Source organism: Lucilia sericata, unplaced genomic scaffold, assembly GCF_015586225.1.
Source record: "Lucilia sericata isolate MDLA Ls3-8-SP2 unplaced genomic scaffold, ASM1558622v1 Contig000054F_arrow, whole genome shotgun sequence".
In the NCBI taxonomy this organism is placed as follows: domain Eukaryota; kingdom Metazoa; phylum Arthropoda; class Insecta; order Diptera; family Calliphoridae; genus Lucilia; species Lucilia sericata.
The window spans coordinates 947,305-970,526 of record NW_023994090.1 but is presented as its reverse complement, the minus strand read 5'-3'; the positions used below and the strand labels follow the sequence as shown (position 1 = coordinate 970,526).

The 23,222-nt window shown below is 30.3% G+C and overlaps 1 protein-coding gene across 1 annotated transcript in view; it reads right to left on the bottom strand.

The window, feature by feature from the left end:
- Positions 1 to 23,222, bottom strand: part of LOC119616053 (unconventional myosin-VIIa-like) — a gene marked incomplete at its 3' end in the record, with an annotated part of 359,052 nt that overhangs the window by 50,024 nt on the left and 285,806 nt on the right. The window lies entirely within an intron of this gene.

The window sequence follows — 23,222 nt, the reverse complement described above, 5'->3', positions numbered from 1 at the left end:
TTGGAAAATTATATTCTCCGCGGACTAAAAAACTGGAAAAATAAATATAGAAAATCAAAATAGAATTGTTACGGTGCAGGGCCTAAATGACCCAGTACCGGCGGCAAGTGTTGATCTACTCGTGAGTCACGTGTCGTCGTCATCCTGCAATCGTGAGCAAAAGACTACGGTGGAGGTACCTTGGGCGGACAATGCGTCAAGTTTACAGCATGACATTCGCAAAAACATAGGTGTAAAAGAAAAGGATGTACTCGGAGAGAGCTATAAGCTACCTCAGCCTTTAAATATAGGTGAGAGCTCCTACTCCTATATATTACTAAAAATAGACTTTCTGGAGGAAATTGAAAATGATGCTTCAGGAAATCATCGTTAGTCAATCCCACGACACTCCAAAAGAAAACTAGGACTCTCCCATAAGATCTGGGGCAAAGAGGATCAAGTCTTCCAAGGAGTTGACAAATGAATATAAACCTAGGAAGAAAAAGGGCTCCCCATCTTCTAATACACAGTCGAAGCTAAGCCATACTTCACTCAAAGGAACCTCAAGTCAGAATCCTGTGAGTAAGGGGAACAACGCCAAGCCAATGTAAACCTAAAAAACTTGGTGGAAAGTATCCCTCCTCCCTAGGACTGCGCTACGCTGGGACTGGCAAAAAGAGCGAGCTTCCGGTGCTCTTAAAGTCCACTGTCTACATAAAAGGATGGGGCAGTAAACTGACTGGCTGGGCTCAACATAGAGGCCTCAATGTTAACCCGGCGAAGACAGAAGTAAAATACAGAGTTAAATACTTAGATGTATTACTTAACCGGAAATTAAGATGGAGGCACGACATAGAGGAAAGGATTAACAAGGCACTTCGGTGTTGGGCGCTATGTAGAAGAACCATAGGCATGAAATGGGGCGTTACTCCTACTATGACACATTGGCTCTATAAAAGTGTAATTAGACCAATCCTAAGTTATGCTTCAATAATCTGGTGTACTTCTCTGGAAAAAAAGTGTAATATCAAACTACTACAGGGAGTTCAGCGTACATGCTGCTTGGGTATAAGTGGAGCCATGAGCACTACTTCAAACAAGGATCTGGAAACAATGCTAGATATTCCACCCATTGAAATATATATAAGATATGAGGCGGCACTTACAGCCGAACGGCTCATAACTTTAGGCGAAATGGCCAAAAGCGGTTATAGGACACGTCATCGATGTATACTGGACACATTGGAAGGCTATACACAATCATCAGACGTGCCTGATCGCATACCAGACACAGAATATGTCGGAAACTTTTAAACGCTGATCCCAGATAGAATGTCTTGGTCAAGCGGAAAACTAGAGCAAATACCAGTAGAAACACGTTGTTACACGGATGGCTCTTAATTGGGGGACAAAGGGGGCCAGAATGAGTGGATTCAGACAAATGTTTAGGAGAGGAGGGTGAAACTTTGAAGCACTTTCTTTGCCTATGTCAGGTATTCGTCGAAATTATATTCAAGTATCTTGGAAGTGATATTAAGTATTCCGAAAATAACATTTCTGACTAACACTGATTGGAAAATTTTTAGGAATTAAGTCCAGGAAACTGAATTTCTGAACATTGGAAAATAGTAAATTCAGTGAATTTTTTTCAGGGTTCTAAATATTCATTCACTTATCACTCACGCTCATGTACAAAAATAAAACTTTGCTTATGCAAGAACGCATGATTCTATTAGTAATATTTTTATTTTCGTACAATATTGAGATAACAAGAAAAACTTTTTTTCATGCACATGGACATTTTTGAAAAATAAACTGTTTGTAAAAATCTCACAACTGAAAGAGCATAAAGTTTTATTTTGCACTAGCATTCTAAAATGAATGTTGATAAATACATGTAAAATGTCGAGATTGAGAGTGTTCGTGTTTTTGCATGTAAGAATGAAATAAGAATATGTGCAAAGACTGGTAAAACAACAATTTTGTGCTTTGTGTGCTTTTTTATGATGCGTTTATTTCTGTTTTTTTGCTCGGCCCTACTTGTTGTTTTTTTTTTTTTTTTCAATGTAAGTCGTGCTTATTGGGTATCATTGGAAACGTCTATGAAAGAGCTTTCCACTGATGTATAAAATTACATATACCATTGACCATAGCTTTCAAACATATATCATGGGAAAGCCCCAAATGTTGTCTACAAAATTTTATATGAGATGAGGTACCCTTATATCGATATATTTATGAAATAATGGTACTTTTGTAAAAAAAGACGAAGTAAAAAACACAGGCACAATTTGTGCCTCACAACTAAAAAACAAAATATTTTTCTACTTACATACCTATTGAATGCAAAAGAATGAGAAAACATTTTTTGTTTTTTTTTCGTTTTTGTAAAGTAGCAAATAACACAAACAACGCACATATGAATATAAGAAAAAATACTAAAGTGAAAAATCTGTGCAAGTGTGTGTGTAAAAAAATTATGTTTTAAAATTGAAATTTTTGCCAAAAAATTCGAAAGAAAAAAGAATTCCGTTAAAATTAAAAATTTTTGCCAATAAATTAAAAAAAATCCCTTAAAAATTAAAAAAAAAAATTTTGCCAATAAATTTAAAAGGGAAAAATCTCTTAATAAATTAAAATTTTTTTTTAAATAATTATTCTCTAAAAATTGCAAATTCAAAAGAAAATATTCCAAGGAAAAAAAGTGTAAAAATTAGCCTGTTGCCAAATTTCTATTGAAAATTTAATAAATTCTGGAAAAGAGTGTTAAAAGTTCCAAAAAATTGTGACGTCAGATTTGTTTCCAAAGTCGACAAACTTACTGTGTAATTCAAAAACATAAAGAGTGAAAAAATTTAATTGCAATAATAAGAAACAAAACCAAAAATTCAAAGAGTTTAAATGTGACAAAACACTACCACCATCGATCATCAATAAATATTAAGCAACAATAACAAACATACATTATAGTTAGCGGTGATATTCCTACTCTCTTTATTGTTCTCAATAAATTGTGAAAAGAAAATAAAGAACAAAAGAAAAAAAAAACGCACAGTGGGCTGGACGTGAAACAATAAAATAATTATAAATATTCAACAAATATTTTTTTGTGCATCTACAACAAGTGAACATCAAAATTATTAAAAATTGATGTCACTGAGCATAATTGCTGTGGAAAATACCTATACATATTTGGAAAAATAATTTATTGGAAAATTTAATGTTGCTTCTGAGTGTAAATTTTGTGTGGTTTATTTGCTACTTCAAGGAGACAATTTCTCTCTTTATGCATGTATAAATGCGCACAGTGGTCACAGTAAAACAAAATAAATAAAATTTTTCTGATAATATTAAAAAAAAATAAAATCTGATAACACCGTCCAACACCATTTTTCACACAGGAACCAAACCATATACATACGAAGGCACATAATTTATGTGGTATAACTGCGTACTCAGTTTTTCATTTTCTGATCGTTTGTCCTTTTTAAAGGACTTTAAAATTTGAGGTACATACAATTTTCAAAAATTTTTATAAAATATTTTTAGCCATCCATTGCAGTATTTATATCTCGTATTTTGTTTTATTTTTTAAGAATAAAAAGATGTAAAAAATATCCTTATAAAAGTTTATCCTTTATTGTCCTTGAAATTTTATACAAAATTGTTCAACAAAAAATATTCATAATAAAGACATTAGAATGGAGTACAAAAGTCTGAAATTTGGTCTTCATAGCTAAATTTGTTTAATTTTTATAATTTTTTTTAAATATCTCAATAAATAAATTAATAAATATTGTTAAAATATTATGCAGAAAAAAAGTTAAAAAAGTGGATACTTTGAAGAATATGTCATGTTAAAACTACCTTCAGGGGAAGTATATTTTCTTTTTTAATTTAACACAATTATTCCGAACTCTATAGTTATTCTAAATTCTATATATCTTTTAAAAATATCTTTGACCTCCCAATAATGTTTTCAAAGTAGTTTATAAAATTAATTTTTTTTTTTTAAATTTTTAACAAATTGTCGCATTATTAGTTGTGTTTTGCTGCTATCAATGAGTGTTAACGCTTAAAGTTAGCAACAAAACGAACATTACCTGACTTGGCATCACTCCACAGAAGAAATCTGCTAAATCTTGAAATTATTTACAATTTCTTGAAAAGGTTTTTTTATTTGGTAATTTTCTTTGATTTAAATTTTATTTTAAAATATTTTTTTATTGTTTGACATAAACACATTAATATTTGTATTTTTATTTTTGAATTGGTAGCACTTTTATCAACGTTAAAATTAACTTGTATAATTTTACACGTTAACTCCTAACGTTTATAAATTTTAAATTTATATGAAATTGCCTTTGAACGTTAGCAACAAAACACAACTATTGTTGTCTTGTAGAGGCTTTTAATAGGGATATTATAAAATTAAGAGGAGAGATTTATGTCTACATATATAAACGTTTTTATGTAGCTTTTTATCGCGATATTAATGTTTATAAGTCAATTATGGAAGTTGAAGCCATATTTTACTATTATAATTTATATTTATAATAATATTGCGCTTATTTTAGAGTTCGGAACATGCATGTTTTAATCACTAAACCGTCATAATCACACTAAATAAAATTTTATATATTTTAAGGCCTGTTATCTCAACCTCCGGTTATCGTTTAAATGGTATATATTCTGCCTGAAGACTGTCAATTTAACGTTATTACAAACAATTAACAGACATTGAGATAACAACTCCATTAAGCAAGTGGTATAAATAATAAATTTACAAAATAGTTTCAACAAACATATTTGAATATAACTTAACTTTAAAATTTTTTACAAAAAACTAATAAATATAAGAACATGAAATTATGGACTCTGGAACTCCATATTGGTGAATTTGTCATATATTTTTTCTAAAAAAACTGACTATAAAAAATAAGGATATTAAAGGATTACAATTTTAAAGGACATTTATTTTGGTTTTTTTATTCTAAAATTTTAAAACTATATTATTCGTAAAAATACTGTTGTTCTCCTCTTTCAGTGGATACCCATATTGACAAACTACACCAAACCAAATTTTAGCTAAATATAATTATACTTACTCTTCCTTTTAAAGTCCTTTTAAAGGAAGAAACGATCAGAAAATAAAAAACCGAAAATGTAGTATAACTATATCAAGTATGTAGTTTCGAACGTATATGGTCTTGCTCATGTGTGCAACAATTTTTCCCAATTTGTTGTACGGTGTAATTACATAAAATTCGGTATAACATTCGCGTAAATTTTGGCAAATCATGACACGAAAACCTAATGAGATAGAAAAAGTCTAATTCCTAATTTTAACTTCTTTCAAATACCTATTAATTTTGTTAGCTCTCAAAAATAAAAAATACATTTAAAGTTTTTATTTTAAATTCCATCTAAAGCGGGTTGGAGGAGCCCATCGGTTCACATTTGAAGAGTTTACAACAGTATTAGCTCGTATTGAAGGGGTATTGAATTCTAGGCCCATATCCGCTCTCTCTGAAGACCCAGCTGATCTTACCGCGTTGACCCCAAGACACTTTCTCCGTGGCGGTCCAATTACGGCTTTACCAGATCCAAACTATCAAAATCTTTCCCTAATAAATCGATGGGAAAAACTAAAAGCGATTAACCAAAAACTTGCGATCGAATGGAAGCAAGAATACTTAAAATCACTCCATAAGAAATATAAATGGAAGTTTTCCACGCCTAATCTAAAAATAGGAGATTTTGTAGTGGTAATTGACGATCTTCTACCACCATGTGAATGGCGTTGGCAGAATAGAATAAATACACAGCCGTTGCGATAATTATGTTCGAGTAGTTGATGTGGATACACCACACGCTCCTTCACCCAAGCCGTCATCCCCGAGTCACTGCACCAAAAAGCAGTGTCCAAAATAGACAGGGCGAACGGCGACTGGTCCGTCCAAGCCACAGAGACTACCGCCATCATGCAAACCCTCATCGCCGTCGACCTACCAATTCTCAACGCCACCGCACCACCAGCACACATCATCAACGTCATCGCACCATCATTACCCACCGTCGCCGAGCCACCAACAACACCATCAGAACCAGCTAACGCCATCAAGTTACCAACCCCAGCACTCAACCTAGGCACATCAACACTCGTCGCTCCAACAACAACACGTCTCCCACAATGCCCAACCTGGCCACCTCGGAGGACATTCGCTCCCTAGCAGCCGTACTATGCGTTTCCCACACAAACAACTAATTTCCCAAGTACAATGAGGGGCGCCATGTCCAAAATTAGCATTAAGAATTGGAATATATTGAATTATTTAGTTGAATTTTTATTATTATTATTATTATTATTATTATTATATTATCATTATTATTATTATTATTATTATTATTATTTTATTATTATATTATTATTATTCTTATTCTTCTATTCTTCTTAATTATTATTATTATAATTCTTATTATTATTCTTATTATTATTCTTATATTATTTTATTATTCTTCTTATTATTCTTGTTATTCTTCTTATTATTCTCTATGTTCTTCTTATTATTATTCTTCTTCTTATTCTTCACTTCTTATTATTATTATTCATTCTCTTCTTCTTCTTCTTATTTTTCTTCTTCTTCTATCTTCTTCTTATTAATTCTTCTTCTTATTATCATTCTTCTTCTATCCTTCTTCTTCTTTTCTTCTTATTATCTATTCTCTCTTATTCTTCTTCTTATTCTTCTTCTTCTTCTTCTTCTTCTTCTTCTTCTCTCCTTCTTCTTCTTCTTCTTCTTCTTCTTCTTCTTCTTCTTCTTCTTCTTCTTCTTCTTCTTCTTTTCTTCTTCTTCTCTTCTTCTTCTCTTCTTTTCTTCTTCTTCTTATTCTTCTTCTTCTTCTTCTTCTTCTTCTTCCTCTTCCTCTTCCCCTTCTTGTTCTTCTTCTTCTTCTTCTTCTTCTTCTTCTTCTTCTTCTTCTTCTTCTTCTTCTTCTTCTTCTTCTTCTTCTTCTTCTTCTTCTTCTTCTTCTTCTTCTTCTTCTTCTTCTTCTTCTTCCTTCTTCTTCTCTTCTTCTTCTTCTTCTTCTTCTTCTTCTTCTGCTTCTTCTTCTTCCTTCTTCTTCTTCTTCTTCTTCTTCTTCTTCTTCTTCTTCTTCTTCTTGTTCCTCTTCTTCTTCTTTCTTCCGCCCATGACCCCCTCTGCACACGATTAAAAATTAGAAATCATTAACAAACAACTAATTTATGCAAAAAATCAATATTACAAATCAAAATTCGCAGAAAACAGAAATAATACTCGTGCTACATGGCAAATTATAAATGAAGTGATTGGCAAAAAAAAAATAATATTGATGAAACTTTAATAAAAACTTCAAAAACATAAATCTAAATGAAATTTGCAATAATTTTGCACAAAATTTTAAACAAAACGTTAAAAATATTTTACACGAATGTGAAATAAAAACTATAAAACATTCAAATATTGAAATTATGAACTCTTTTTATTTACAAAATACCTATAATGAAGAAATCTTTAACATAATTAATAAACTTAATATAAAAAAAAGTGCGGGATATGATGGAATCAGGGCAATAGATCTAAAAAACAATTCGGAAATACTAACACCGTTTATAACAACTTTAATAAATGCTATTATAAATACAACAATTGTCCCAGAGACTTAAAAATGGGTCAAAATCAGACTACAATAACTACAGACCAATCGCTATATTACCGGTAATTGAAAAAATCATGGAAGAAATCTTATGTAGAAGAATAACCGAATACACTAATGAACACAACATAATCAATTCCAACCAATTTGGATTCCAAAAAGGAAAAAACATCAATAAGCTACTTGGAAATTTTTCACAGTATATCAATGCACATTTAAGCAAAAATCACCACTGCCTTACTTTATTTATTGATTTTAGCAAAGCATTTGACACGCTTTGCCTTAAAAAATTGTTATTAATGCTAGAGAAGATTGGTTTTAGAGGGCATAGCCAAGAACTATTTAAAAACTACCTTAACCTACGAAAATACTGGGTTAAAATCTCCGGTAACATCAGCAACGAAACAAATATTGAACATGGAGTTCCGCAGGGCTCAAAACTAGGCCCAATGTTGTACATAATTTATTCAAATGAATTAATTAACACACTAAAACTAGCCAACACATTTGCATACGCAGATGACACAGCTGTTGTAGTCGCTCGCAAAAACATAAACGACGCTACTATAATTCTGCAATATGAACTGGATACAGCGATACGATGGTGCCATGATTACGGCTTAATTATAAATGCATCCAAAACTAAATTAATGCATATCAAACCCCGACATTATCTGCATACCGACATTCAAATCAGATTCCACAGTATCGAATGCCTTCACAATAATAAGCTCAAAAACTTCGACTATAACTACGACTATAACTACGACTACTGCTCAACTACAATCGAAATTGTTAATACATACAAATACCTAGGAGTTATCGTTGCTCTGAACTTCAAATGGAGATTTCACATAGACGAAATTCGCAAAAAACTACTTAAAGTGGCGTATATTTTACATAGGCTAAGCTACTGCTCAAGCAAACTTGTATTGAGACAAGTCTACTTTTCTCTGGCCGAGTATCAAATTCGTCATGGAATCACAGCCTGGGGCAACTCTACACATTGCTCAAAGCTTCAAAATATGCAGAACCAGCTATTAAAAATATTGAATTCAAATAACAACCAACAAAATCGCAGCCAAAACACAAACAACATCACATATAATATATCCAACAATAACATTGCTAACGACACAAATGTCCTCAATGTTAAAAATATATTTAAAGCAACTTTAGCAATCGAATTCTTCAACTCTTCAAGATTCCTTCATAAAATCAACCACAATTACAGAACCAGAAGAAACGTAGAAGGAAGATATATTGTACCACAATATAGTAATGAATACGGAAAAAGTACCCTTGCAGTCCTTATACCAACAATATTTAACAACATCCCTATTGAAGTCCTAACAAAAGCCAATAATAGCAACAGAAGGAAGAAAATACTTAAAACCCATTTCATCAGTCAGCAATGAATACTCCACATTTTTTTAATTTATCACTCAAATTCTATAACTATTTTTACCATATATTTTTTAATATTTATGTTAACATGAATTTTACAACATTTTAGTATTATTCTTACCTGGCAAGGACAAGCCGTACTGGCTTTGCGAGCGTTGATTAATATTCGGACATGTAATAATTTAAAAAAAATTTTGCAATATAAACTGAAATTAAAAAAAAAATATTATTATTATGTCATTTCATGAGAGAGAAAAAAGGAGGAGGAGGATGGGGAGGAGGAGGAGAGGAGGTTATAGTATGATGATGGAGGAGGAGAGATGATGTATTATTAGTATTAAGGATTATTATTATTATTTTATTATTATTATTGTATTATAGTAGTATTATTATGTATATTATTATATTATTATTATGATATTATTTATCTATTTATTTATTATATTATTTATTATATTAGTATATAGTAGTATTATTATTATTATTATTATTAGTATTATTCTTATTTTATTATTATTATAGTTATATTATTATTATTATTATATATTATATTATTATTATTGTTATTATTATGATACCCACCATCAAAAAAGATGGGGGGTATATTGATTTTGTCATTCCGTTTGTAACACATCGAAATATTGGTCATAGACCCATAAAAGTATATATATTCCGGGTCCTTATTAAATTCTAAGACGATCTAGCCATGTCCGTCCGTCTGTCCGTCCGTCTGTCTGTTGAAATCACGATAGGGACCACACGAGAGGAGCTAGACAGTTTATAAGTAACTGTTTTATAAGTAAGAGTATAGCAATGAAATTCGACATAAAGAAGTTTAATGTGAGCCAAAATCTTTCTACCAATTTTTTTTAGGATCGGCCCATAAATGACCCTACCTCCTATATAAGGTCCCCTCCTGAAAATGACTTAAACACTCATTACTGGCCCTAAAATGCAAGTATAGCGATGAAATTCGACATAAATAAGTTTCATGTGAGCCAAAATTTTTCTACAAAATTTTTTGAGGATCGGTCCATAATTGACCCTACCCCCCATATAAGGTCCCCTTTAGAAAATTAGTGTTAAAGTACTGGTCCAAAAATGCGAGTATAGCAATGAAATTCGGTATAAGTAAGTTTCTTACGAACCAAAATCGCTCTACGAATTTTTTTAAGATCGGCCCATAAATGACCCTATCCCCCATATAAGGTCCCCTTCTGAAAATTACTTTAACGATCATTACTGGATAAAAAATATGAATATAGTTCAAAAGAGCTCTGGCCATAATTGACTTAAGCCATATTCCAAATATCACGCTGATGTTTATAGGGGAGCATTCCTTTTACAGCATACGGTTTGATGGTGGGTATATGAGATTCGGCACAGCCGAATATAGCGCTCTTACTTGTTATTATTATTATTATTATTATTTCATTCTATTATATAATTGAATTTATATAAAATGAATTCTTAGTTTGTAAGCTTTTCCCTTTTTTGTAAATGCTAGTTTATATACATAGTTAACGTATGTACAAAACTAAACTGTACTTAGTTTATTTACTATGTATTAAACTTAAAGAAACATAAGTATCCGTTATAACGTTGTGTGAAAATAGCCTTCAAGGCATTTAAAAAAGTAATAAACTTCCACTTCATTCTAAACCAGCCAAAGGTGAGCATCATTTCTTACTTAAATAAAATCCCTTTTATTTAACACTAATTCCCTTGTGTTTTTTCTCTTTTATTCCCACACGCTAAAACTACACTTTATAATTTCTCATTCCTTGAGAAATTAATCCTTTCCGAGGATTAATATATTCATGTGGATATAAAAAATGTGCATTATGTAAAAGTAAAATTTCTTGTGGCGGGCGGTAACATTACGAGCCGCTCTCACCAAAATCTCTTCAAAAATAATTTCTTGATGTGGAGGGGAAGACGATTACACAGTGAGACAAAATAAGCGAAAATTAAAATACCTGGAAAGTGATACTATTTTTCTGAAAGGTGGATCAGAGTAGAACAAGAGTATGTTTTTGAAATTTGCCAAACACCTCCAAAATCTTGAGTTACGGGTAAAAACAGGCTTTTAAGTGCTTAAAGATACGAAAACCCGATTTTTTACCCGTAACTCAAGATTTGGGAGGTGTTTGGAGAATTTCAAAAACATATTCTTATTCTACTCGGATCCACCTTTCGGAAAAATAGTATCACTTCCCAGGTATTTATTTTTGTCGCATAGTGTTATGTATGTACAATCTCAATATAAAAATGTGGAGTCTTAGTTCATTATCGGTTTGTGGATTTAGCTCATTGAGGACTAGGTTCGTAACACCACTTATAAGCACAGCGATGAAACTCGGTCCATAATTGGCCCTACCTCCCTATATAAGGCGGTGCTACTAACGAAGTCCCCAATGAAGAAAAATTCGGATTTGTTATATTTTATTGGGTATTTTATAGGGTTATCGATTATTCGACATTTTCCAAAAACCGGTTTTCGAATAGTTGACATTTAAAAAAAAACATTGGATGACATTTTTCAACTTCAGAAAAAACCGGTTAACCGGTTCTTCATTATTAATAACAAAATCTATTTTAATTTGATAAAAATAACGTTTATGTTTAAATTTGATTAATAAAACATGGCCCGAACTGATTTTTAACAGTTTAAATGATTATAACTTCAGATCTAGTCATCTAATTTACATTATTACATTTAATGTAAAAAATGGATAAAAGACGGACACTTCCGTTAAACATAATTAACTATGTAATCCTAGCATATTCTAAAATTCCTGTTTAGACAATACTTCGATAATATTTTAGCCGCAAATTAATTATTGTAATTCGAATATAATCTTAAGATTGATAAAATGTTATTAAACAGTTATTCCAATAAATTTTACAAATAAAATTGTTTAATTAATTAGGAAAATCAAAAAAGTTTAATAAAAGGTGTGTTAGAAAAATATACTTTAGTTCCAGGACTCCAATATTTTAAAAATTTAGACAGGCTGTATTATTATTTACTTCAAAATTTAATTTAAGTAATCTTTGAATACAAAGCTCAAAAATATTCGAAACCGGGTTTTAAAAAGTAAAAAAAAGGTTATTCGATATTCGAAAAATCAACATTTAGAAAATACCGACACTGGTAAAGCTGAAAAACCCGGTTGAAAAACCGAGTCGATCACCCCAGTATTTTAAAATTTTTACAATGTAAAAAAATTCCGTATAACGATTTATATATACAAAATACACATTTATGTCGAATTTTATCCCGATAACTTTGATTGCCAATGTGCATTGAGGTAATTTTCGGAAATGGTCCTTATATGGGAGTTGTGACCAATTATGGACCGATCAGGAAAAAATTTCATATAATGATTTATATGCAAAAAAAAATCAAGCCGAATTTTACTCCAATAGATTTATTAATTAATGAAATATCTGGGCTTAATGATTTTCGGAAGTGGACTTTATCTGAAGTTATGACCAATTACAGCCATCTTCGGAAAAATTTCGTAAAGTGATTAATATGTATGTACACAAAACATATTTGTGTCGAATTTTATCAAGATAGCTTTTTTTGATACTGAAATATATGCGTTTAAGTGATTCTCGAAAGTGGACCTTATATGAGAGCAATGACCAGTTACAGACCTATCCGTAGAAAATTTCGTAGAGTGATTCATATATTGACAAAACATATTTGTGTCGATTTTTTTTAAGTTAGCTTTATTTGTCAAAGAAATATGTGAGTTTAAATGATTTTCGGAAGTGGGCCTTATATGAGAGCTATGACCAATAATAGACCGATCCGGGAAAAAATTGGTAGAATGATTTATATGTACACAAAACATATTCAACTCGAATATGTTTCTGTTCACATTATATTTGTGTGTACAAAATTTTGTGTTGATATCGATGTATTTGAGGGAGTTATTAACGACAATCTACTTTCCGGGAATACATAATTTTTTCTATGTAGTCTGAAATTTTTACTCATAACTTATTACGTCGTGAAGCGATTTTTCTGATTTTCAATACCAAACTGCTTAGGATAATAGCAAATATTTCCGGTGAATTTGGTTGATTCCTTATCTGAGTTTTAACGTTAGCGTGTTTTACACAGACAGACGGACGGACATAGCTAAACACAGAATTTAATAAGGACCCAGAATATATATACTTTGTCGGGTCTCAGATAAATAATATTTGGTGTTACTCACGGAAAGACAAAGTTATATATACCCTCTATCAACACTGATGGTGGTGGAGGGTATAAAAATAGCTTAAAAAATATAAAAATTTGGGGATCTTTCATTATTATTATTATCAGCAAATGTAGCTAAACATCCATTCTTCAGAAAATTTTGTTTTCAATCTAAAAACCATAAAGAAATAAAAAAATTTCCAATGAAAATTTCAAACATTTTTTAAGAAATAGAAAATTTTTAATATTTTAAGTCAAGGCTACTAGATTATGTTTAAAAATATAGGTTAGGTTGATAAAAATATAAAAATGAGTCAATGAAAGCAGTTCATAATATTTATGGTGAAACATTTTTCTGTGTATGTGTTATTTTTAATTTTTTATATTTTTTAAAACAATTTACCAATAATTTACTTACCTCCAATAAGAAAATTGAAAAAAAAAACAAAAATAAGAACAAAACAAAATCAGTTGAATGAATGCGAAAGAGAGAAATATATTTTTTGCCGTGACGCCTCTGTATACTTTGTGCTAATGATATTGTGACCAGTGTTACCATAACGGAAATTTTTAGCATTAAAAGTTCTTCTTTTTTGCATCTTTTATAATTAAAGAACTTTAAAGTTTAATTTATCTAGATATATATAAATAAATTTATATAAAGAGGATTTATATAGAGGTAACCTATGAACCTATGAAACTTGATTATGAAGAATTTCATCGCTATACATGATTTTAAGCAAGTTATTTATGGACGCTTGGATATAATATAAACCATTTCTTATGGAATTTGATAGAGACATTTAAGATCCTATAAAACTTATTAAAGTCGTATTTAATTTTGCATCATCCTTCAGGAGTGCTGTTAAATTTGGAGAATACATATGAGTACCGATTTTGGCGTGCTTGCGCTACTTTTGGGAACCTAACAATCAACTCAGAAAAAAAGATTCAATATAACCAGTTCTTTTTATTCCTACCAACTTTTTGAAATTTATTTTTGTTAAATTTTTTGTTTTTAATTTGGAAAATATTATTGACAATTTATTCGAGAAATACAAACTTGCGTATTTGAATATAACCCTCATAATTCATTTGTTACATTAACATTTATATTTGTTCAATTCACAATCAAGTTGTATTTGTACCTACTAAAGTGCAGTAACAGTGATTATGAACAGATCTTTGCAGCAAGTTATAAGTTTATGTTCTCAATGAAAAAAAAAAAAAAACAATCAAAACAAATATACATAACAATGTCAAAAGATAAAAAATCAACAAATATTAAATTAATTAAACATGCGAAATAAACCAAATTAATTTCTTTGAATTTTCAATTCTTTCATTTTCTTTATTCCACATTTTAAACTGTTTTTAATCAAATTTTAGTTTTTTTGTTTTGGTAAACAGCTGTTTGTTTTTGATCTCAGTGTTATAACTTTATCGTTTTTTATGCTAAAATCGTTTGAATATTTTGTTTATATGTATGTTGAAATAAACAATTGGCAACACTAAACTTTCTTACAACATTCGAAAAACATATGAAAAATTGTCGTAGGAGTTGTATAGAGCTTTTGCATAGAAAATACCAACAACATTGTTATGACTATTGTAGCAGCTGCTGACATACAACGCTACAACATCGATTGTGAATTGAACAATTGTTTCCTAAAAGGTCTTGGAAGTATGAGTAATAAACCTGACATCTATTCACCGGGATTTAAGATTATTTCTACTGAATTTTCAATATTTTTGCGATAAGAATACCTTTGCTAAAGTGTTGTGAATAAGCCACCCACCATTATAATTCGTTTTTATGTGCTTTTAGCGTTGGAACCATATCTATTGTCCCCAAAAAGATTTTTAGCATATTATGGTAAATTGGCGATATAAGAGTCATGCCTCGTTTTCAATTTAAACGATTTGTAAGAATTTTTATTTCATTAACTTGAAATGCCACATATATTGTTTACACTTTTTAAGAAAGTCCTTTATAATGATGAAGATAAAAGCGGAATTGATAATTTTTAGTGTTGTTGTGATATAACAAGGTAAGAAAAATATCATTCTATTAAGAAAACATTATTTTGGCCAAAATCTCGAGAGATATAATTTTTTGAAATTAAAGTGGCTTACTGCACAAAAATAATTTCATTTATAATTATGTTGCTTACCAAGTTTTTGCTGTTTGGAAAATGTTTGATTTTGTTTATAAATTTACTCTCATTTCGCGAAAATATCTTATATAATGTTCAAACTATGTGTATAATATAAAGTCTATTTATCATACCAAATTACCTGTACGCAAAATTACGGCTGTTTTATAAAGTGCATATCGAAACCTTTTTTGAACAATGGACTTGAAATTTCTTAAATCCAAAATGCATCGATATTGGTTCAGATGTTCAAAATGATGATCTCGAAGCAGAAAATCAATTATGCTGAATAAACCCAAGATTATCTAAAATGTTAATCTGAATATTCAGTTTAAAACCCAAACCAATGTGTTTTGTCACTCTATTTAAAATATTTTTTTGCCTATACCGAATCATACTACAGGACCTGCCTTTTACTGCAGAATAATTTAGCTATATTTAGCCAAATTTATTATCATATGAAAAAGTAACAAAAAATATAACAAAATATAAATTTCATATTGAAAATAAAATTTATATATTATTTTGTTGCAAGAACATGATAAGCCACTTTGAAAATGTACTAGAACTTGGTTTTTAAAAATAAAATATATTCAATTATTGTAAGGCAATAATTTGATAAGTCAAAATTTTTTGCTAAAACAGTAGATTCCACTTTATTTATGATGTTCATCTATTGGCATCCGATAGTTATCGACCTTATATGATTATTCAGCGTGTTTAAAGTACAAATTTAAAAATTCCTATTTTTTGAGAATTTTTTTAAACTTTAATGTCGATTTACTCAAAAATTTATTTTTGTGGCATATCGAGTTACCGCAATAAGCCCTTCATATATAAAAAATAACTAAAACTATAAATATTAAATTTTTTCTTCCGAATTTAACTCTTTTTTAGCATTTTTTTCTTAATGAATAATTAAAAGATTTGATGTCCTAGATTTTTTAATACAGTAACTGTTATAATATTCGGTTTTTTATTGCGATATATTAATATTGAAATTTAAGCAGGAATTTTAAGAAAAAAAATTATATATTTTTTTATAATTAAATGAAAAAAAGTTCAAAATACATTATTTTTGAGATAAAAATTAATGATAAAAAGAAATAAAACAGCAAAAAATTTTAACTTACTAAAAATAAAAGCTTCATTAATATTCGGTTTTTTCTAGCTTGTTACATTATTTCTTAAAATATGATTTTAAAAATAAAACTATAATCTGGTAGGCTAGCCATTATTTTTTACAACTTCAGATAGACAATTTGGCATATTAGAGATAATATTTTCAAATAATCTACCATGTTTTTATACCATTCTTGTTGCAATCTTTTTTGGGGCTAATTTTTAGAAGAAATTGGACATGTACGACTTTGCCAATCTAAATGCATCCATAAATTTTCTATGGAATTAAAGTTGGAAGATTGAGCTAGTGTTTTCATCACTTTTGGACAATTATAAAGCAACCATTCCAGGACAAGATGCATTTGATGTTTAGGGTCGTTAACTTGGTATAATTTGAATGTTCATTCAATTTCCGTTTTTTCTGCTGATTCCATTAAATTATCAATCAAAATAGTTAAAGACAAATCTTTGTTCATGTTAATGTCGATAAAAGCTAGGTTTTCGACTCCATTTGATAATATAGAGCCCAAACCATCACATGTCCTCCTCCGTGTGTTACTATGGGAGTAACATTTTTTCCATTCAGCCCTTCATTTGGTTTTCGCCACGCCATTGTTTTTCCGACACTTCAAATATATTAAATACGCTCTTATCAAAGAAATATAACGTCGTCCCACCAAATTAAATCTTTTTTGTGACGTTCATTCACAAATTTTAGTCAGTACGTTCCATCCTTATTATTTACTATCGGCTTCTTACTAGACACTCGGCCATTATATCCCTGACTTTAAATCTTTCGACGAATTGTTGTTCCTGTTAATTATTATTTCACTACAGAAATTGTTTTAGGTGCACTTAACGCGGATTTGTCTTGCATTTTTTTACCTTTGTACAAAATCACTGACAGTATCTTGCTTCATATTTAATATTTCATCAATATTTTTATAGGTTTTTTTTCATACACGAGCTTATTTGAACGTCATAATATAAATTCGCGTTCATTATTCACATTATTTTTGAACGGTTGCAGCGATAAATTTTTTCGTAAAAAAGAAAAAACCGAATATTAATGAAGCACATTCTATGTTTTTAAATTTTTTATTATATCTAATAAGTAGAAGTATATAAAAAATTTGGTATGTATAAAAAGCTCTTAATATGTACAACAATAAGTACAAAATATTAAGAACAGAAAAAACGAAAATGTAAAAACCGAATACTAATGACAGTCACTGCACTTTTTCTGGTCTTAGACGTCCTAAACAAAAAAACATATATATATTTTTTATATCCTAAACAAAATCGTTGTTACCTAGTGTTATTAGTTATTTAATATACATATATGTACATATACAGGGCGGGCTCGATTTATTGCAACTGACCGATTTGCGCAACAGCCCATTTTTATACCCTCCACCATATATATAACTTTGTCATTCAGTGTGTAACACCAAGAAATATTCATCTGGCACCCAACAAAGTATATATATTCTTGATCCTTATGAAATTTTGAGTCGATTTAGCTATGTCCGTCTGTCCGCCCGTCTGTCTGTCTGTGTAAAACACGCTCACGTTAAAACGAAGCAATAGCAATTCTAGAAATTCTCCCAAAACATTCTTTATTATCCGGTACAGTTTGGTATTGAAAATCAGTAAAATCGGTTAACGACGTAAAAAGTTATTTCAGTAATTTCAGACTACCTGGAAAAAAAATATTTTTTTTCAATTCTTAAGTAGTTTTCTCAGAAACTACCAAAGATAATTCGATGAATTTTGTCACACATTATTTTTTTGTGCCAGGGATCTAGTATGTTCAAACTCATAACATTTGATCCAATATTTCCCATTAGCCCCCATACAAAGGTGTATATTCCCGGAAATTAGTTTATCGTTAATAACTCCCTCAAATGTATCGGTATCAACATAAAATGTTGTACATACGAATATAATATGAATAGAAATCCTACTACCAACATAGATCTCAGTCGGTCCACAATTGGTCATAGCTCCCATATAAGGTCCACCTCCAAAAATCACCTAGACGCACATATTTCATTGATAAATAAAGCTTTTGTGATAAAATTCGAGCTGAATATGTTTTGTGTACATACAAATCATTCTACCAAATTTCCTTTCGGATCGGTCCATTATTAGTCGTAGCTCCCATATAAGGCCTACTTCCGAAAATCACTTAAACGCACATATTTCATTGTCAAATAAAGGTATTTTGATAAAATTCGACACAAATATGTTTCGTCTATATATGAATTTTTTTCGGATAGGACCATAATTGGTCATAGCTCCCATATAGGGTCCACTTCCGAAAATCACTTAAACGCATGTTTCATAGATAAATAAATCTATGTTTTGTGTACATATAAATCATAATACAAAATTTTCCCCGGATCGGTCCATTATTGGTCATGGCTCCCATATAAGGCCCTCTTCCGAAAATCATTTAAACTCACATTTTTCATTGTCAAATAAAGCTATCTTGATAAAATTCGACACAAATATGTTTTGTGTACATAAATATGAATCACTACGAAATTTTTCTGGAGAGGCCCGTAATTGGTCATAGCTCCTATATAAATTCCACTTCCGAAAATCATTTAAACGCACATATTTTATTAATTAATAAATCTATTGGAGTAATATTCGACTTGAATTTATTTTTTTGCATATAAATCATTATACGAAATTTTTTCACAACTCCCATATAAGGATCATTTCTGAAAATTACTTAAACGCATATTGTAATCAAATCAAAGTTAGTTTTTGATTTATTTTATTTTATTAACTTGGTTTTTCAGTCAGTGTAATTAAAAAGGATTTGATCAGTCATAGGTATCTAAAAACAAGTAAGAAAGTATAGTCGAGCGTGGCCGACCATATGATACCCTACACCAGTTATGAATATTAAATGTGATTTATTTTTCATAATAAAGCATTTATCTTCAATATTCCCTTGTTCCGATACATTTAAGCAATTTATGGATGAAAAACTAATTTTCTGAAAGAGGCTTTATATGGGGGCTAGGGGCAAATATGGACCAAGCCCGATAAAATTTTGTGAATATATTTATATTTACATAATATTTTATTGTGCTGAATTTCATCGCGATATTTGTGTTTATAAGTTAATTTGGGACATTCAAGTTATTTTCTGAAGGGGACTTTGTATGGGAGCTAGGGTCAAATGGGGCCCGATCTTTATGAAATTTGGCAGGGTTATCAAGACTTCTATAAAACTTAGTTATGCCGTATTTTATCGATATATCTGTATATTTAACATAATTATGAGCTCAGAAGCCCTTTTTGGGGGGTTCTGTTCTATGGGGGCTAGGTGAAATAATGGACCGATTTTAACCATTTTCAATAGGCTTCGTCCTTGGGTCAAATAAAACGTGCGTGCCATCATCCAATTATCTTGAAAATTGCGACCTGTAGCTTGCGCACAAGGTTTACATGGACAGCCAGCCATACGGACGGACGGACGGACATAGCTTAATCGACTCAGAAAACGATTCTAAGCCGATTGGTATACTTTAAGGTGGGTCTAGGACGAATATTTTTATATGTTACAAACATCAGCACAAATCCAATATACCCTCCCCACTGAAGTGGTGTAGGGTATAAACAGAATTGTATATCCCGGCCCACAGTGGGGCAGAATGGAAATTTTTTGGAAATAAATCTGGCATTTCTAAACGGCTGATCCGATCGGGATAAAATTTGGCGTGAGCGTAGCCAAGGAGTATTCGAGTTTAAGTTTTGAAGATGAACCCTGCAGATGCCCCAGGGACGGCGCTGTGGCGGCTCAAAATAGGGTACCTACGACATGTAAAATTTTTAAACTCGTGCCATTTTTTGTTTTTCACCCAAATACAAAGATTTTTATATTTAGTGAAAGCGCTCGACGAGATCTTGAAAAAACATGCTTGGACATACTACTTATCTCTTATAATATCCGAGTTATAGGCATTTAAAAATTTAGTGATACAAAATTTACCATACCTTGGTCCGCCTTTTTTTGAATACCGGGCGTAATTTTGGACCAAATGGACTCTTGTTAGTTAGACAACAAAATTTCCAATAATATACAAAAAATTTCAGATCAATATCGTTTACAGATCCAAAAATATACGTTTTTTAATTTAAAAATTCAAAAAATTTTAGATTTTTGGCGTTTTTTTTGCCAAAAATGTGTCTTAACTCTTTTATTAATAAAATAAAATTTTTATTAAGAACATATAACAATTTTATAGTTTTCTAAAAGGTATCTTTACGCAGAACGCTTTGGCGTAAAAAACTTGTCCTATTTTTTGAAATTTCCAATAATATACAAAAAATTTCAGATCAATATCGTTTACAGATCCAAAAATATACGTTTTTTAATTTAAAAATTCAAAAAATTTTAGATTTTTGGCGTTTTTTTGCCAAAAATGTGTCTTAACTCTTTTATTAATAAAATAAAATTTTTATTAAGAACATATAACAATTTTATAGTTTTCTAAAAGGTATCTTTACGCAGAACGCTTTGGCGTAAAAAACTTGTCCTATTTTTTGAAAATGTTGCCACTGCGTCCTTCCGAATATGACCTATTTTTTATCAAAACTTCAACTTTGGGCGACATGTTCTAAAATCCCAAAGCTGGGATCAGAAAACTGAAAGCAGTTTTGGGAACCTCAATATGTTTTCTATTTACTCCAAAAGTATTTTCCCAGCCCTGAAAGAAATGTGGACCCTATGGGCAAAAAAGTAAAAAATCCCATTTTTGGGATTTTCATTCCTATTGCATATTCTTATTTGAAATGACAAATTTAACAAGCGTTGAAAATTTCATTGAGTTTTGTTCATAAATAAAGATTTTGTCATATATTACATATTTGTTTAATTTCTAAAACTATGATTTATATCAAAATTTTAATAGGATCGCAGATAGCTACAACAATTTAGTCCATATTTATCCCTTAATATCATTTTTTAGTTAGATATGGAAATTCTCGACCCTTTACAAAAAATTTCAAGCCAATATCTCAATTACATTCAAAAATATGTTCATTTAAACCTGTGTCCTTTAATTTCATCTTTTTCATATTTTAGTATTAAGTATGACAGCACATATTTAAATCTTATATTTTCCTATTTTCTATTTGTTTGCTTATCCTTATAATTGAAAGGTCCTATTATGCTTAAATTTTCAAAAATTTATAACTATTTTTTACCTAAATTTTTTCGACAGATCATTTCGTTCTGTTTCGTTTATGATCATGTAGGTAAAAATATACAGGTAATGATAATTTCGATTCATTCACTAATAAGAAATATCAATGACTGAATTACAGGTTATAGTAATATAGTCCTAAATGTTAATAGGTAGACAATTCGTAATTTTTTACTTTGGAATACCTGTATCGGAAATGACAAGAATTGGTATATAAGTAAACTTCTCAGATTTTAAGTACCATATTTAATAAATCTACAATGAAGATTACATTAAAGTACGAAGAGTTGTGTTCCGTTTTATGGAGTATATCTTCAAAGGGCCAGAAAGAATTGAAGACATTTCAAATTATATAAAAACTACATATAGTAGAAAAGTAGACAAAACAGGCATATCAAAAATTGAAAACTTTTTAAAACTTTTTGATGTAAAAAGTAAGTCTGTGGATGGAAATCAAAAGAAATTTCGATTAAAATTTTGTAGTTGGATGGAAACTACTACGGAAATCTCAACTTACAACACATCAACAGGAGCGCCTTGCAAGTCATACGAAGACTTATGTTCAAGGTAAAAAAAAAGAGGGTCACACAAAAACTTTTTTCAATCTCAAATGAGGAAATTGCTGATACATTTAACGAAATGCTGAAAAAGGAAAACCAACATATGGATGTCGTACATATTGCAACTATTATTCCTAATGCATCACCAAAACGACTTAAGCGAATTGTGGAAAGTATACCCACTCCAACATCATAATCAAATTTTACTGAAGAGGAAGCAATAGCGCTTATGTTGGAACTGGGTCTCAGTCGAAATAAGTACCAAATATTAAGGAAAGCTCTGCATGAAAAAGGACACAATATATTACCATCATACAAGGCGATCCAGGAAAAAAAAAACAAACTATCCTACTAAATCAACAAAAAATAATGAAGAATTGAAAGAACTGAGAGCTGCGGAAAAAAGCAGAATCCAAGAAGAATTTAAAGTTCAGATGGGATTAAACATCGACAAACCACTTTCAAGTTGCGGTAGTACAAATGACGGTAATACGTCGAGAAGGTTTTTTCGTGATTTTGAAATTACTTCAAAAATAACTGGAATCGACAAGGAGTTGCTTCGAAGAGTTAAAACTATTTTAATGGCACTGAATAGTAAACATAAAATTAATGAAAATCGATTTGGGGAATACACATCTGAAATTTCTAAATTACTTGTATCTCTGTATCCATGGAGGGAACTAACACCAACAGTACACAAAGTATTGTGTCATGGTCAAATAATAATTGAATCGAATATTCTTCCACTTGGAGAGTTAACAGAAGAAGCCCAGGAAGCGAGGAATCGAGATTTTAAGCATGTTCAACTATTCAGCTCAAGAAAATGCTCCAGGCAATCACAGAATGAAGATATTTTTAATAGTTTACTTCT